The following is a 17878-nucleotide window of genomic DNA, read 5'->3' as shown; positions in this document are numbered from 1 at the left end:
CACCAATTTTGTACCAATAGGGCTCTGCAAAGGTACCAAGAAGGCTGCTTTCTTAAAAAGATAACTTTCTTAAATAAAATGTATTATTATATATTACACATGCAATGTGTTACGTTGTCAACCAATTCTAGAAATGATAACCGAGAAAATAAAGAATAAATAAAAAATAACATAAATGGCAAACAAACTGTCAATGCTAGCTATATATTGAGCGTAAGTCAACTGCTGACCATTTACATAAAATGAATATGTAGCTAACACATTTTTTAAAATCCCCCAAGCATCTTTTTCTGCATAATGTATTGTGTAAAAAAAGTTATTGTTGGTGCATATTGGACTACATAGAAGCATATAGATAGATACCGATATGCGTAGGCTGATATAATCTAATATTGACTGATAATATCAGTTAACATGTCCACCCTCAATCTCTGTTTTACAAAATACCACTAGTGGAGCTGTTGTCATGTTCTTCACAGATCAAGTATGACTAATGCAACAAATATTAAAAACTGTTTATTTTGGGGTGCATGTTTTGGAACTTGAAGTATATTTTTGAGAAAAAACTTTAAATGCAGGACTTGGAAGAGAGTATTTTTACACTATGAGTACACTTCCTCCACCACGGTTACCAGTAAAGGAAGTAGAAGTTTGTATTTATCTGCATACAAAATAGGTACTGAAGCACTGGTGTTTAGTTTCCAACTGTGGTGTGGTGTGTGTCGGTTAACACATGAGTTATTGTACTGAAGTTTTTGTTTATATTTACCATCAGGATGAGGAAACTGAAACTGGTTTTATGGCAGGAATCTTGTATAAATATTCTATTCCCAACTCAAATCTGGGTCTAATAAACTATTTGCAGCTTAATGGAATGGAAATGTTAGTTAGGTTAGTCTTACCACAACTTTTTTAAAAACTAAATAACCAGAACCTCTAGCATTTTATCCTCAATATTTGTCATGGATGACCTCATATCTTAATAATGTTTGATTTGGTTCATCAGACACTCTTTGTGAGCAACAATAGAAGAAAGAGTAGAAGCCCAGTGACCTTACTACAATAAATTCCTGTGCAGTGATGTCACTGAAATTCACTTTTAAGGAGTGCTTTAAAGCTCTTACAACCCAGTGGTAGCTCTTATCAAGCCAGCCACTGTATCAGTGGTATTTCCCCATATTCAGACACGTTTAGGGCAATGTGTTTTAAGCTACAGCATGGGAATAATGAAGATTACAGGACTGTGTCAAACTATTTTTACGACTTGATAATAAGCAGCTGTGGCATGAGGAATTTCTGTTGTCGGGCTTTTGTTACAGTGGCTCTTGTTGTTATTTTGTTGTGGAAATGATCCACTGTAAAAGCCATCATTCTGCTGTCGGTGTGTTGACAGACTGCCTGGCAGAGGTGCTGGCGTGTTGTTGCAGGATTCATTGCATGTTTTGTTTGAATAGTGGTATGTTTTAAGTGTGTGTGTCAGTGCAAACATGCATCAGTGTATGCCTTGCAAGTCACTACATGGAGTCTGCATTTGAACCTGCAGGAAGGGTCACATTTTATTGACTTAAACTCCCAATCTGTGGCCAACAAATCCTGCACAACACCTGATCACAATACTGCAGTGGAGGCCTTTTTTTCTCTGATAAAACTGCAGCCGAATGCCAATATTATGAGCTAGATTTTTTTGCAGCAAAGGGGCCTGGAGATAGTTAAATCAGGGATGTGTTTTCCTTTCTAAGAAAAAAAAGAGGGGGGAGGCACTGCCCAAAATTCTCCAGTAATTTACCTGGTGCAAAGTTCACAGAGAAAACCACCAGCACTCCACATTCTTGCCTTTTCCCAGTGATGACAGTGTATTTTTACTTTACTACTGCAATGCTTGACTAAGCAACACTGCTGCCCAGGTAGTCATGCAAAGCGAACCCAGCCTGAAGGTATTCTCTGGACTTTCATGTGTACCTTAAGTCTGGAAACATTTGAAAGTTTTTTAAACAGAGCTTATGCAGAGAGTAATGTATTACAACCAGATGCTCGCTTTTTTTCTCCTTAGCAGGCTGAATGGAATCCAGACACTTGTTCCTTTAATCTCAGTCCCTGCAGTAGAGTAGCAGTCAGAGCACTGCAACACTCTACAGGTGGCTGTTGCCAGTGGAGAATGCACTCAGGTTATTTTCATGTTGTCTCAACTCTGATTAAACAGCAAAAAACACAGTACCACCAACACTGTTACTGTGGCAGCACCCACACTGTAATGCAGAGCAAGCGCAGGATGTTGTGGGTCAGGCTACAAACACCTTGTACTTATCGGTAGGGTTGCAACCAACTATTATTTTGACTATCTAATCTGCATATTTTCTTTTTATAAATACATTTGGTTTATGACATGTCAAAAAGAGTCCCAGATGACATCTTCAAATGCATTGTTTTGTCCAACTCACAGTCCAAAATCAAAAGAAAATCTGTTTTAGTTCATATAAAAGAGAGATAAGATGCAGATTTTTACATTTTAGGGGCAGAAATGAGTAAATTAAAAATAACTGAAACAATAAATCGATTATCACAATAATCTCTGATTCATTTTCTGCCGATTAACCACTTGTCTCTAGTCAATTAGAGTTTTTGGTCTAAGATGACTCTCTGATAAGTCTTTTTTTTGTTGCTTTTTTTGCTTTTCTCATGTTGAAAATTTATTTTCAAGAAACATATGAGCACATCTTTGGTAGATACAAACATGATTCTTTGTGGAGAAACTGAATATTAAAGATCTGTCGAATTGATAAGTCAGTATAAGAGTATAAGTGAGCTAAGAATTTCCTTAGTCAAGGACAGTGGTAAAGTTTTAGCTTTGAATAAAAGCAAAATCTTAAATGACCCATCATTAAGACAAATATAAGCTTCATCAATGTAATTTTAACTTAACATCAGTAATTTTGAATTCCTCTGATGTCATTTTAAAGGGCAAGTACCAGTATTTTGTCTATAAAATCCTTTTTCACACTGTTTATAATTACCGTCTTTGCTGAAAAAATGAGATGGTGCAACATGACAGATGAAGGATGATGCACCACATGCACCACACATGCATTCTATCATGCTCATGCTGTTCCTCCTTGTGAACAGGAAAGTGAGTATTTCAGGAAGTGAAGTCACTGTCGAGCAGCATTTCTCAACAAGCCTGCTTTTGTTAAGGTAGTGCAATTAGGCCTTGCTATGTAAAGTGGGAAGCATGGAATTGAAACTTTATTTCAATAGAGACTCATTCCAACTGTAACCTGGGGAGGTTAGGGCTGGAATGGCTACTGTTTCGGCTTTGTGAGTCAGCATGAGTAAAGCACCACAGTCAGTCGAAATGCTGAATGCTTTTGGTGATGCATCATAGCACTGATTATAGTCTTCATTGTCCCCATAAGGACAGGCTCTGGGAATGTTTGCTGCCATGAAAATTATGTCCATCACTGACCTGTCTTTGTGACTTTTGGTACCAAAATTGTTTGCTTAAGTAGACTGCTGCAGAGGAAAATCTGTCCTGTGTTCATCTTCCATTGACTTGCAAATTTTCAGGGCATTTAACCTCGCTATGTTTGTGTTGCAGAGTCCTTAAATGTACATCAAAGAAAATGTTTTTTAAGAAATGGCAGTTGTTCTTGTTTTTGTGCAAACAAAGAATCAAGTAAGTGGATCACATGCGTGCACAGTAAGGACCCCAATCCCGTCCCAAAAGAGGCATTATGTAAAAACGCAACTAAGGAAGAAGGAAGTCAAATGTGGTGAAACATGTGACGGTTTCTCAGCAGAACAGGATAGGGGTCACAAAAAAAAGACATCATAAATGACTCTTTTATAACCAAACTATAGAGTCATTACACTCTAAATAATCATTCTAAATCAAGTTAGCCGTGCTTGTTCAAAGAAAAGGGAGACCGCAACATCTCAGAAGTAGTGCCGCTTGGGGCTTGGGTGTCAGAGCTAGAAGTGGCAGAAGTAGCAGAGGTGCCACTAACCAGGGCAGAGTTATTTTGTCAAGTGAGATCCAACAGACGGGTGTCTTTTTTTTTACCACACACACACACACACACACACACACACACACACACACACACACACACTAAATGTCAGCAGCACATGGTGGTTTGAATGAACAAAATGTACATTTTTGACAGTAGGTCTCCCAATCTAAACAATAAGACAGGGGATTTGGTGATGTTGTGATATAGGGAGTTCTTTGGAGTTGTTGTTTTCATCACCAATGCTGTCATTGCAGCCAGCTTTTCACAGTTAGGATTTCTTCAGTGTTCATTGTTCAGGTTTTTTTTTTTACTGGGAGCCGAATCACCCGCAAAGCTCATGTCCTCTCAAATACAAATTGATTAAATCTGGTAAAACCCAAATAAAGCAGTTTCACGTCAAACATGAGTTTTTCTTCAGTGCTGTTTGTCAGACAGCTATTGCAAACCTTTGCTTAAGATCCTGACTGATGGGAATAAAAACCCTCATCAGGATAAAATGTATAAAACAACCAACATCTAAAAAGGACATCATAAAATTTAGCTTAAAACATAATACATAGTAAATTTATGACCTCTGGCAGACAACTACTAACCCATACAACTAAACCCAACTCCCTCAAAAGTGGTGTGATACCTTGATTAGAATTACAGATTATTACAGGTTTAACAGTCGTGGGACTTTTGGGATAATGTAAGTACTCAACTCAATAAAATATACAACAAAGGGCTAGTTGACATTTTTAGACATTTTAATGTAGAAAAATGAATTGAAAACGAAAAAATGAGTTATATCTCTCTGGCGTTGCGTTAAACACTTTCTAAACGCCTAAAATGTTTCACTTCTCCTGTGTGGTTAATTTGAAAACTGGATTTAAGTTACTTTTCTCACAGTTTCATCCCAGAGCCCACTGAAGTGTGTAGGATGTAACTGTACCTTTTCTTGTCACACAACTAACTAAAGAGGCAACATGGAAACTCTAGTCAAAGAGCAGCAGCTTAAGGTGAGTTGAACTGCAAAGGGGTCATTAGTATTGGCTTGATAATAGTAGGCAAATGTGTGGTCCCGACTGGACCATGCTTTGCCAGTTATATTATTCAAACGGTACGCTGCTTTGTTTATTCACTGTAGTCGAGGCGTGAATATCTTTCTTGCCTTGGGGACAGTTTAAAAGATTCTTGTCTAGTATTTTTAATTGAAGGCACACTCCTATCTGTGAGCCATCGGCCCTTATGTAATTGAGAAGGGAAAGTGGGAAAGTGGAGAGGCCTTTTAAACGCCACTTTCTTTTTTCTGATGTCATTAAGTGGTGCTCCAGACTTTGCCAGAGGGATGCAGACTGAAAAGTTAAATCAAAACCTCATGGTCTTGTTTTCATGCATCCACAGCAGTGAGATATCAAGGGCGGATCTCCTGGTAGTGTTGTTATGTATCTGAAACAGCCCGGTGTTAGACTGAGATTTCCTCAGTGTTTGCTGCTGTTGTATCTCATCTTGGCTCAGACTCCCCCAGGGTCCAGCCTCCTCCCCTGCTGTTCACTTGACATTCAGGGCACTTCCAGGACTGAAACCTGAGCCAGTTTGTTTCCTTCTTGTCAATGTGCTGGAGTTAGAGGAGGAGAAGGGGGGGGGCAAGAGAGCAGAGACAGAAACCTTTGGCAGACTCCGACAGACATCCCTTCAACCCCATTAAATCTCACACTCATCGGCACCCACCTGCTGACTCAGTGATACCACCCCCAAGCCCATTTTCTCTTCAGCTCTTTCTTTGAACCTCCAAAACGGTGAAATAGTGATGAATGGATCCACATCTGATCTGTAGGCCTGCACCCCAGGGAGTGAGAAGCAGAAAGAAAGGAGGACAAGGGGGGAAGTTGAGGGGGTATTCAAGCAGAGTAGGATCAAGACATGCAGATTAGTAACAATAAATGAGCACTTCTGTCATTCTGACCCTTTATTTGTTATGTTCAGCTGATATATTGGTGCATCCCTAAAAATGACTGCCTTAACTTAAACTGAAAGACACATGTTGCATTGTTTCTGGGACTGCTCATTGTCCACACATCCCATTGGTCCTATGCATAGAAATGTAGGTCTGATGGCCCAGTATATAGCTTGAAAATAAACTCTGTCAGTCAGAGATTGCAGACATAACTATGTTATAAGGCTGTGGTTAAGGAATGGTTAGGTTTAGGCAAAAGAAACATATCCTTCCCAAGTTATGCTACCAAAGCTCCAAAGCCAAAAAAATGGGTTTCAGGACAACATATATATGCTAGACATTTGATAGCCTCTGGAATGTGAGAATTAGCTGCTTTTTATTGTCTTAACCCTGCAGGAGATTGAAAATAACATGTCCAAGAAATCGAGACGGGTATTTTCACTGTTTTTTTGTTTATTCTGAGGTTCTGTCTTGGGCGTTTTGATCAAAAGTTTAGTCCTTCTGAATATGAAGAGTCTAAGCTGTTTTGTCCTCCTGTCCCTGAAAAGGTGACTCAATCCTTCCCACCACAGACTCTTCAGCTTCTAATCTGTAGTCTTCTGGTATTTGTATAGTCAGCCTGTAATCACTGCTGTGACAGTGGAAATGATACCACTGTTTGAGTCTCAGTCACATGCGCTCTGACACATTGTCACCTGAGCCTCATACATAACCTTCCATGCTCTCCTAATTACTGCTATATTGTACTACATATTGTAAGTGCCATTTGTTCTTTAGGCTGTTACAGCATTGAGTTTCCCTCAACACAGTGATGGAGTAACACTAGCACAGAGATTGCCTGCACTGTTTTACGACTATTCAAGGTGAAGGATGAGGAAAAGGCCTCTTTTCTTTGCAGCATTTCCATTTAAACAGCCAGTGCTTTCAAGCCTAAATGTACCTCATTGTAGATATACAGCATGGATCTTAAAAACAAGTAGTGGTGGCACTGATAGTGTGCATAGAATGACAGTAAAAGGGCCTGAGCAGGTGGCACATATTCAAAAGAAGCCTCAAGATAGAAACATGTGATATTTATTCACATAATATTTTACCAAAACTTCAATTTTGATTGTAAAAAATGTAACACACACCTCATGGTGCACATATATAAGAAACAAGCTCATATCTACATGCAACACAACTAATAGACATTTTATTTGCTAGAGGAAATGATATATGTTTGGACTTTTCATTTATTGGTTCAGATTTGACCTCTGGAGTGTTTTTGCAGTCTGTGTTTATTATCCCCAAAGTGCAAATGGATGTGACAGCACAGATGTTTGCTGCAGCCAGCTTGCAAACACACCAACTGCATTTGAAAAGTGCTAAAGATGCTCGAGTAAGTTTTATTAGCTCTGTTATCTCAATTCTCCATCCGTCCTCTTTTGTGATCATGAGGTCAGGGAATGTTTCTGAAGCCAAGAAACAGTGGGCTAGCTGCTCGTGGGACAGTGGTGGTCTGTTATTGTTCCTCCTAAAAACTCTTCATTTTTACCAGATGTGGTCGGTAGAAGCTTTCGGTACCATGTGAACTTTTTTACCAGCTACTTTACGGCTGCTTAATGTTAAATGATTCAAAGCCGTAATGAAAACTGTCTTGTGCAGCCATGCAGTTACCACACATTTGTCTCCCACTGCTTGAAAATATTCCTAAGAGATGTCCAGCTTTCACTCCAGCCCACTCTCGACTTTTATTTACATTTCCTCATTTGTTCTTTTCTTTTCCTTCTTCTCTCAGCTTTCATCGCACTGACTCACTGGCTTCCCCTCTCCTGTAATTGCCTTTGTGAAACTTGATGTTTATGGATACAATCATGACTTCAAAATAAAAGCTTGTTGTTTTTCATCTTAAAATTGTCCTCTCACAGTTGGAGAATTAACGTCACATTTTTGTGATTATCAAGAGACTGTGTGGGTTTTAAGAAGCTTCTTGGCTACATAGTACATCATTGTGGTCTATTACTGCTCTTGATGCTCGTCAAAACCTTTCTGCTTTAGCTGGAATATCTTTCTTCATTTAGTTATTTATAATAAGGCAGTATGTGCAGTGCTGTGGACAATTATTAATGTGGATGATGCCAGTCAGACAGGGTGGAGGACTTGATTGTATTAGTAAATTTGGTTTGGCTGTAAATGGCGTTTGAAATGATATCCATAACTTCCTCTAGAGTCTGGCTCCATTCAACAACAAAGACAGTCTTCCTAACAAACTTAATAAGTTTGCATGCCTCTCCGAGCAGGTGTTACCCCTCAGTATGCTCTCCATTAGCATAGACATAAAACTTGTCATGCATATACAAATGCATTAAACATAAATCTGATTATTTCCAAGATGAGTTTCATGCTTGCCCTGTCAGGCAGCTTCTTAAGAAGTACCATCTTTACTCATATCCTGAGATGAGACATGTCAGGGTGGAATGAAAGTGCTGCCACACAATTCGGAGAACTTGAAAAACTGTTGCCAGCATAAGAAGGCCCACCCAGCTCATTCCGATGATACAGTGAAAGTACTTATGTATACGATATAAGTCCTCTGAGGCCTTCTCCTCCTAATATGCGACTGTAAATATTCTAGTGTCAGCTTAAAACTTTTCATTGTTTGCAAGAGAGAATAAAGCCACGATCTTAAAGTCCTTGTGGGATTTTAGCAGGTTAAAGTGTTGACTTTTAATTAAATAAGAATAAAAGCAGGAGCTCCCAATAGCACACAAAGCACTCCAATAGAACATAAAGGAGATTCAGTAGGAGATCCAACACAATGTTTTCCATTCCAGGAGCTTATCTCTGAGGTGAAGTGTTGTCTTATTCTACAAAATCATTTAGAGTAGATTATTTTTCAGCTAATGTGCGGGAGGGAGTGAAAACTTTTACCATAGATTTAGGCCAAAGCGATGTTGAGGAACACAATGCAATCAACCACAGCCCCTATATGTTTATCTGGGTTAACATCAGCAAACTGTTCCAGAGAAATACAATGCTCTGGTTTAAAATAGCTCACTGTAGCTGTACTCTGTACTTGTTGTACAGCTAGTACCTGTTGTGTTATATATAGACATGGGTATCAAGAACCGGTTCCAGTTGAGAACAGTTTCCAAACTGTCTAATTAATCCTAATCGTATGCCTCCAAGTTGATCGATTCTTTTCATCAATGTCGGCATGTTTTTCTGACAGTTGCACATTGCAAAACAATTACCCCAAACTTGTGCATCTCTGCTGTTGGAAGCTTGCAACAAGGAGTCATGGCCGAGAGGAAGAAACGGTTCAAAGCGTGGCTTCATTTCACAAAATGTGACCTGTAAGGTTTGTGTAATGGGATTTCAAGTAAGCAAGCAATGTGCTGAAAAATCTTTCTATGCAACATGGGCGTAAATTCCAAAAATGCAGTGTGTTAAACTTAAAGCATGAGTGACGCTGCTTCCTAACCGAGCAGCATGGTATAATAACGTTAGCACCACATAGGCATTAAAACAAATGCTGCATAAGTATTCATGCATTTCATCAACACTCTTTTCATACTCACAAAGCTAATAAAACAGTTAGGTTGACACAAAAAAAACAGTTTAGGCCTACTTTTCTTCTGCAGGAATCGATAAAGAATCAATAAGCAGAATCAACAATGGCATTGTATCAATAAAATCTTATCCCTACTTGTTTTACCTTACTGTAGTATCTGAGTGTTACAGTAAGTAGACAAATATTGCACCAGCAACACAGAAAAATATTATCTTTTTTACTGGGAAAGGGAAAACAGGTGGTCTGAGACTCAAAAGAGAAATGCAATACATAGTTGGCACATATCCATGTGGAGCGATTTGATCCTCAAGGGAGAGATTTGACTCTTGTCATCTGAAGCTAAGTTTTTAAACTGAAGCTGTAGTGAGTGAAGGACCGGTGCAAGAAGAGAAGTCTTACATGACGCTGACAGAAAAAAGGCAGCAGGTCACACAGATCTATTTCTGAACTGAAACTGTGAGCAAGGCACACAGTTGAGTCGAAGTGTAAGTCACATAAAATATGTTTAATCTAGTCTCTCATTTACTATCATCATGTTTGCCAGCAGACTTAATTATAAGCCAGTGTTGTTTGTTTGTCTGTTATTTTTCCCCCTTCAAGTTCCATGGCAGCTACAGTGTGATTAAATTTAAAGACTGACACCTAATGGTAATGAAGTATAGTAACCAGAAAGGTACTATTTTGACTATTTTGCAAGAGAACATTGTAGTTATTATGTTTAAATCTAAGTTAGACGTGTCATGGCAGCACATAGCTGGAGTACCATGGCAGGAGACTCACCTGAACCATGTATAGCATGTGTACTATTAGCGAACAGCTGAGCCTGGGTGTCATTAACAGTAACACTGAAGTCAGTGTTAGCTCACCACTTGGTCCTTCGACGTGTCTCATGACATGTGTTAACGTTTACCTACTGATTATTTGAGCCTGATACTATTATTGCTGTTTGGAAGTTCACATACTGATATCCTGGCTAGTTTTATTACATAAAAAATCTTAATACAGATCCTTTAGATTTGTTTTTATTAGAGAATTGTGAGATAGTACATAGTCGGAAGCAAACTTTATCTTTAGTCCTTCAATTCAGTTAAGAAAACCCCCCAAAAACCCTTTAATGGAAAAAAAATGTCTCAGAGACCAATACATCTGCCATAGGATTCTGGATCATCCATCATCAATAACAGAATAACTGTGATCAATGAGTGATTTGAAAACCCCACCAACACCTGTAGGAGTGAATGAGAGTGTGAATGGTTGTCTGTTTTGATGTGTCTGTCCTGTGATAGTCCACGGTGAACCCTACCTCTCGCCCAATGTCAGCTGGAATTGGCAGGAAAATGAATGAATTAAAAAAAATCAAAATCCTGTATTGTTAGCTGATATTAGCTCTAAAAAAAGGGTTTGAAAACTGCCTATATCAGCTCAAAGTGAGACATTTATTGTAAGTGTACAAACACCAGTTCAACCAGTGACATTGCACTCGTACGGATTCATTTCTGAATCAATACCTGACTTGTTTCAGCCGTTCATATTCATATAATGTTATCAAGCTTATAGGCTAAGGGATGGCCTATAGCTCAGACAAATCTTAATTACTTTAAACTTGAATGAACTAGCCAACAGCTTGCTATGTTGTTGCACTTTAGTATATAAAGAGTCATTGCAGTTCAAGAAATCTTGGGAATATTAAGTTCAAAGTTTTCCCTTCATTCCAAGGAATTTGTTATATAAGCTTTAAAGAGCTTTATCCTCCAAAAAGAACAAAAACAGCTCAACAAGAACAATGGCTAATTTGTGCTTGCTGGCCGAGCAGGATTAATCCACAGAGCAGCAGCGTCCTATTGGGTGGCCAAGGTAGTTAGAAGGGAGGTGTAGTAATCAGATTAATGACAACGTCTTTTAATCAAGTTCTGTACTGGTTTTTCCCTTCTCCATTATACTTTTTCGTTCTGCCGGTATTGGGTGCTCTTCAATTGTTGAATATATTCTTGGACTTGCAGGATATATGATGTGATTTGATGCAAACTGTATGCAGGATCTTAAATCTACCAACCAAAACCAGTTCTTCAATCGTGTCGTCTGAGATGGATTAACATCCTTCGGTACTTTTTTAAACTGTAAACCGTCACCATGTTGCGTCGAAAGAGTGAGTTTTTTGTTTTCCTGGACGGTGTTCGTACTGTGAAATCAGTAACCGAGGAGCAAAAGGAAGACCCCCAACTGACCCCTTATGAGGAGTATCTGCAGGTGCTGCTGCAGATGAAGATGACTAGTGCTGTAAGTGAGCAGAGACAAAAATGATTCTTGCAGAATTTTTCTTTCTTTCTATTTAAACAAGCAAGAAATTGTGTTTTCAAGTCATATACCGCCCATGGTGAATTACTATTGTACAAAATGACAAGAAAAGAGTTTCAGCTTTGTAAAAAGAAGCGCTTGTTAGATGCCAGCTTATTGGACTTTTACAAGGCCTAAAAGAATGCAGCAGTAAAAGTTTCTTTTTGAGTCCATGAATGAGTTGACCACCCTTCCAGTTACTATGACTCACAACTGAGAGGCAGCAATTTCCTGTTTCTTAACCGCCGCAATAAGGGTTGGTCCTTCTTATCGAGTGAGTCGGCTACTCGTACATGATGCTGTTAAGTGACATGGGCAGAGGAAGAGGGATTAAATAGCTATAGGGGGTCCTGCACAGGCGAGCATGGAGAAGAAATGTTTTATGAGCAGAGAGGCATGATACACGTGTGTGCATACGCCAACACACATTCTTATATTTCAAACCGGCAGAGGCGTCGTTTCTATAAATATCTACATGGCATGCAAACAAGAGCTCTTACACATAAGGTCACCCACCGCCCCAAACAGCTGCTCATATTTTGCAAAACGTTGGTGTGTACATGTGTGCATTTTCCTGGATGTGCTATATACTTCCAAAAGAATATTTTGCATAGATATCACCAAACATCAGGCAGTTGAGGATATGATATTACAAATGATGTTACATTTATCCTTATCAATAGTATAGCTGGTGTATTACAGTCGGAGGTCAGCAAGTTGCTAGTCTGGAGAAGCAGAGGAACTTTACCGGCACAAAAGCAAAGCAATGTACTTCTACAGTGTTTTGACCGAAAGTCAAACAATAACTCACAAAATCATACAGATGGAAGCAGCAGAACACCAGGAATCCCTGTGTTCTAGGAGGTAAAATTGATATATTTGTCAAAGGAGTCTGGTGAACGGTACATATTTCTGTGAATGGGGGCAGCCGCAAAATGGACCACCTAAAACAAATCAATATCAGTTAAAATTTAGCTATATTAAGAATATTTTCACCACTATTTTGCCTTAAGATAGCCCTTTCCAATGGGAAATTGAAGCTGTTATAGCTATCTGACCCCCCCCCCCCTCTAACAAAAACAATGATTTTACATTGCAGAACATGGGAGCGGCTGGGCTATTGTACTGGCCCGTTTGATTATTTTGTTTGTGTTATTGTGTGACTTTGTCGAACAGCAGCCTGTGCTGTTATTTCAGTGCAAAGGTATGTAAGTGTAAAATGATTTAAAACATAGAAAAGCAGGAAATGTCCTATATTAGAGCCAGAAAATTGTAATTTTTTGCATGTAAAATTACAATTAATCAATTACAATTAATCAATTATTATTATTTTTGAAGTAATTCGATTAATCAGCTAATCGTTGCAGTTCTACTGTAATGCAGTGCTTAATTAACATATGAGACAAATGAATTAGAAAGTTAAAAACTTATGCAGTGCAGCAAATTAGATGGATAGGCTGCATTGACTCATTTTGGTTCACTAGTGTAAACTGTCTTCGCCTTTGTTTGCATTCATGTGTTAAATCCTCATTTAGGGTGGGTTTACAGGGGGCTGACAAACCCTTCTCAACCTTTGATAACCCAAAGACAAATAGCTGAGGGCAGCTATTCAGTGGTCAAGCACATGATCGCCGGTCTTTGTTTACGTGTGTGCACGAGCGTGTTTGTGTGTGTGAGGCTACTGTCCCCTTTTCCTGTGACTCCTCTCCGACTCAGGGGTTACACCGGGCTATGGAGGCATTGTTCCGCCCCGCTTTCTTGCACAAAGCCCAGTGTGTGTTTGAGAAAGGGTTTGGCATCTCCCCCAAATATTTGTTCTTGCTGCTGGACGCCCACTGTCGCGAGACACAGTGAAGCGCTGCATTGACCAGCTCATGGACTACAGAGTGGGTTTCACTCTCTGAGTCATCTCTCTGGTGTGTCTGTTATGGTCAGTAACAAGTACAAGGCTGATAATTAAGAACAACTTTAGAGCGTTGGACATTTACTGCTGCTTTGCTTTATTCGATGAGGCAGGGCTAGTTACGGAGAACAATCGAGCTGTTTGTTTATGATTTGAATTGGTAGGACCCTGACAGTCTAATGACCACTTTTGGATGAATGCAGTTTCCTCCTCACTCTTCTCATTCTCACTGCAGTTTAGGGTTTGTTAGCTAACAAGGCTCCTGAAATAACTCATTCATGTTTACCATAATGCTTCCAATAGGCGAGAGCATAAAAACCACACTGAAACCGCCCTTCTGTTTTTACCAATCAGACTAAATCGGAGTACGGGTATGACGCAATTCACCACACAACCCTGATTCCAAAAAAGACATGACGTTGTCTGAAACATAAATAAAACAGAATGTGACAATTTGCTCATCCTTTCTGACATTGATTCAATAGGAAAATGTACTAAGACACAATATTTAATATTCAAAACGCTTGTTTTTTTTAAAAATATACACTGAATCTGGGTTCTCTATTCTCAAGTAGGGCTGGACGGTATGGATAGAAATGAAATATGAAACTTTTTGATGAAATACCTCTCTCAATATTGCAATGATAATGCAGGGTTCACTATTGGTGCTCTCACAATATTTACACAATGGATTTTAGATTAATTGGCACATCAGTGATGAGGATATAATGACAGAACAGTCCAGTGAGTTCAGAAAATTGCATCACTTTACTTTAATGCAGCCCTTTAAACCAGAAAAATACAACACTCAAACCATATTAGAATATACAAAAACAATGATATTTAGTCTCTTATCAACAAATCGATATAAGGTCACCATAGAAGAGCAAGGTTGATGAGGTTACAGTCAGTCTGAGATGTTCTTAGCACAAACCCACCCATCAACCTGACCTACTGTTCTTGCTCAACACATTAACAAAAGAAAGAAAAGCATCTTGCCCCATTGTCCTCCTTCCAGCAGAACATCTGTCCCCTCAGCCTCAGTGGATCCCCCTCTACTCTGGCATCAAGTCTGCTTTTCTCTCTGTCTCTACAGGTTTCCTGTCAGAGGCTAGACTTCATAAAGATAGCTCTGTGTGTGTGTGTGTGTGTGTGTGTGTGTGTGTGTGTGTGTGTGTGTGTCTGTGTGTGTCTGTGTGTGTGTGTGTGTGTATGTGTGACACAATCTGAAGGCTTGAAGCAAAGTTTGGAAACTTTGAAACTTTTTTCAAACCATTTAGGCCTTCCAAAAATAGTACAACTTACTCATTTTCAGTTTCATAGTTGCAAAAAAAAAAACACCTTCATTTCTATCAATTATATATTTGGGGTCAGTTAATCTGTGAGTCCTGTACCCTTGTTCCTACTCCACTAATCAGGCACACTGTGCACCCATCTGTGAAATCCTCCATAATGACATCCATCTGAAGTCTGTACACTATTACACCACCGATTTTAAATTAATGAGAGATCTGTTTATCATGACTATTTTAGAATAATTACAGGGTTGAGTATTTTACTTCTTATCTGCTCCCTATAATAGATATGTGGGACCTGGAAAATTCATTTACAAGCACAGTGTGTGATTAAAGATCACAACCCTCTGCTGCTAATAGTGCAAAAACTACAAGTTCCACAATTCCCCAAGCTGTTGTATTTACTATGTTGATTCAGCTGGTATTCACCAAGAGAAAGAAGGTACGATAGGCAAGGAGTTAGCGTTGCAACGGGCAGATATCTAAAAATCAATAAAAAAGAATATATATAAATATATATATATAATTTTTTATTGATTTTTAGATATCTGCCTGTTGCAATGCTAACTTCTTGCCTATATATAAACCTATACCTTTACCTGGTGTCTAATAATGAGATGAGAACAAATACTGATAAAAGAGAGGTTATAACATTTCTGATTCATTAAAAAAAATGCTTAGTTGCCAGCACCTTTTAGGGCAATTAAAACCCATTTATATTTATATCTATATGTGTATTCCTTTTATGGATGAAACAATTCTCTTTTTCGTCCTCTCTTGTGTTTTAATGGCACATTGATTTTTGCTGTGATCATCAGAGCAGCAAGCTGACCTCTGCAGAGGTGGTAAGGCTGTAATAAAGCGAGAAGTGTCGCCAGGAGGATTTAAAAGCAGTGCAGTTATGTTATCACCAACGTTGCTGCAAAGTGGTTCTACTCACTCTGTGTATGGTCATAAAACACTGGATTTGTGTGTTTTTAAAGTTCTTGATCCAAAATCTCATTATCTTGCTTTTTTATCCGAAATGACCATGTTAGATTCTTCCTATTCAGCTTTCTTACATAAGGAATCGACCTGTTTCTGAGGTTCAGGTGCATTATTATGTGAAACCAATTGTTCCTTAGGAAATCTGTGGCCAGGTCAGGGAACAGTTCTTCCGCATGCTCCATTTATTCCAGACCTTGTGTCTTTGAAACCTATTGGGAATAGAAAAAATCACATCAGCAACATTTGTGTTACTCTCTACTGCTTCCTGTGGTGGAGAATGGAAGAGCAGGAAGCCACATAAGAGTTTACCAACCTTTACTGTGTATACACAGACTGGTAAGGGGACTAGTGTATGTCAAGAAATATTTATTTTTTTCAGATTTTTTAGATGGGTTTCAAAGTAAAATATTTCAGTGCAGTAATTCCCATGCTGTTAAGATTACAACATTAGATATTCTGCAGTTGTTAAATTTTAGCATCCAAGCAGTTCTTGGGTGGTTTCGATTTGTTGCTCCTGTTAGATTTTACTCACTGTTGTCCTTGTTTTTCACTTTAATATACAAGGTCTGCATGGAAACAGCACAATCATGGCTAGAAAAAGAAATTGGAATAAAAAAAGTTTTTCAAGTGCCTACAAGTATTGCCAATATAAAAAATGAGGGCTCCACAACTTTTTACAACCTCAACTTACAAGTGCTCCTCTCCCCTCTGCTCTGTGTAATCAGCCAGAAGTTATGTTGAAGTTTTGCCGAATTTTTGTCATGTGACTCTTGGTCCTATCTGAGTCATTCACAGCTTCCCAGTTGCGAAAAGGAACACAAAATTTAATGTTTTTTTTTTACAGTATGTGGTTAGTGCAAATGGTTTAAAAAGAAAGAAAACATGCCTTTTTTGTCTGTGGGATTCAGGAGGTTAAAGATCAGAATATTTATTGCCTTTTTTTTTTTTTGCTTCTGTAGGAGATGACCAGGACATGAGATTAATATCAGACTGTGTCGTATGCTTGTCTTCATGTTTATGCTCTGTCTATATTAAACAGAGCGAGGAGAGAGAAAACCTCTGTGTTGTTAAGGTTGCAGGTCAAAGGGCCCTCAGTGTGGGTGAAATTAGGAGATTTCATCTGGATTTATAGCTAAATAATGTGCATTAGTTCAGATTAACTGGCAGTCCAACACATTAAACTGCACCATAATCTCCATCGCCAGTTGGAAAAGGTTGGAGGTCGGCAGGCTGATCCTTAAACAACCATGTATTTGTTTTCTTACAGCACATGGGCAACCTATATATTTAGTAACTGCTAAGTGTCTCCTTTGTTCTCTGTTTGAACCTGTTCCCCATTTCCTGGATCATAAAAAAATATTTTGCTGCACTGTTCTATTTATTTTCCTTCATGTACTACCACAATAGTACATGCATCACAGTGAGTGGGACTGTGTCCTGAAATAACAAGCAGAGTGGGGCTGGTTGGTTTCCTGAAGGGATCCCCCACTTATTCCCTCCTGCGGGATCAAGGTCAGGTGTCAGAGGCTGCAGATGACAGAATGGAAGTTGGAGTTGGAGCAGGAGTTATTAGTCTTCTGTACAAGGGGCCATAAGAGGAGGTTTTACAAAAATTCCTTTGCATGTTTGAATGAGTCTAGTGACTGTTCAGCCAGCTGTGACAGAATACCTGACACCGTATAATTTGCATGAAGTGCGCACAAGGTAACAGAAAGTGGATTCATTTTACATTTTTGAAGTTAATCTTTTCCTGCTGGAAGTATTTTCACCAAACATATTATATTATAATATGCATGCATGAAGAATCAATAATAATATCTGGTAATAATATATAATGCAGTTTCTACTGAGATAGAA

General features: G+C 38.8%; 1 protein-coding gene across 18 annotated transcripts in view; it reads left to right on the top strand.

Moving 5' to 3' along the window:
* Window positions 1–17878, top strand: part of LOC131992685 (formin-binding protein 1) — a 73739-nt gene that overhangs the window by 1235 nt on the left and 54626 nt on the right. The window lies entirely within an intron of this gene.

Source organism: Centropristis striata, chromosome 19 (genome assembly GCF_030273125.1).
Source record: "Centropristis striata isolate RG_2023a ecotype Rhode Island chromosome 19, C.striata_1.0, whole genome shotgun sequence".
Taxonomy (NCBI): Eukaryota; Metazoa; Chordata; class Actinopteri; order Perciformes; family Serranidae; genus Centropristis; species Centropristis striata.
Note: the sequence above shows the minus strand (reverse complement) of the source record. Positions and strands in the feature narration are given on the sequence as shown.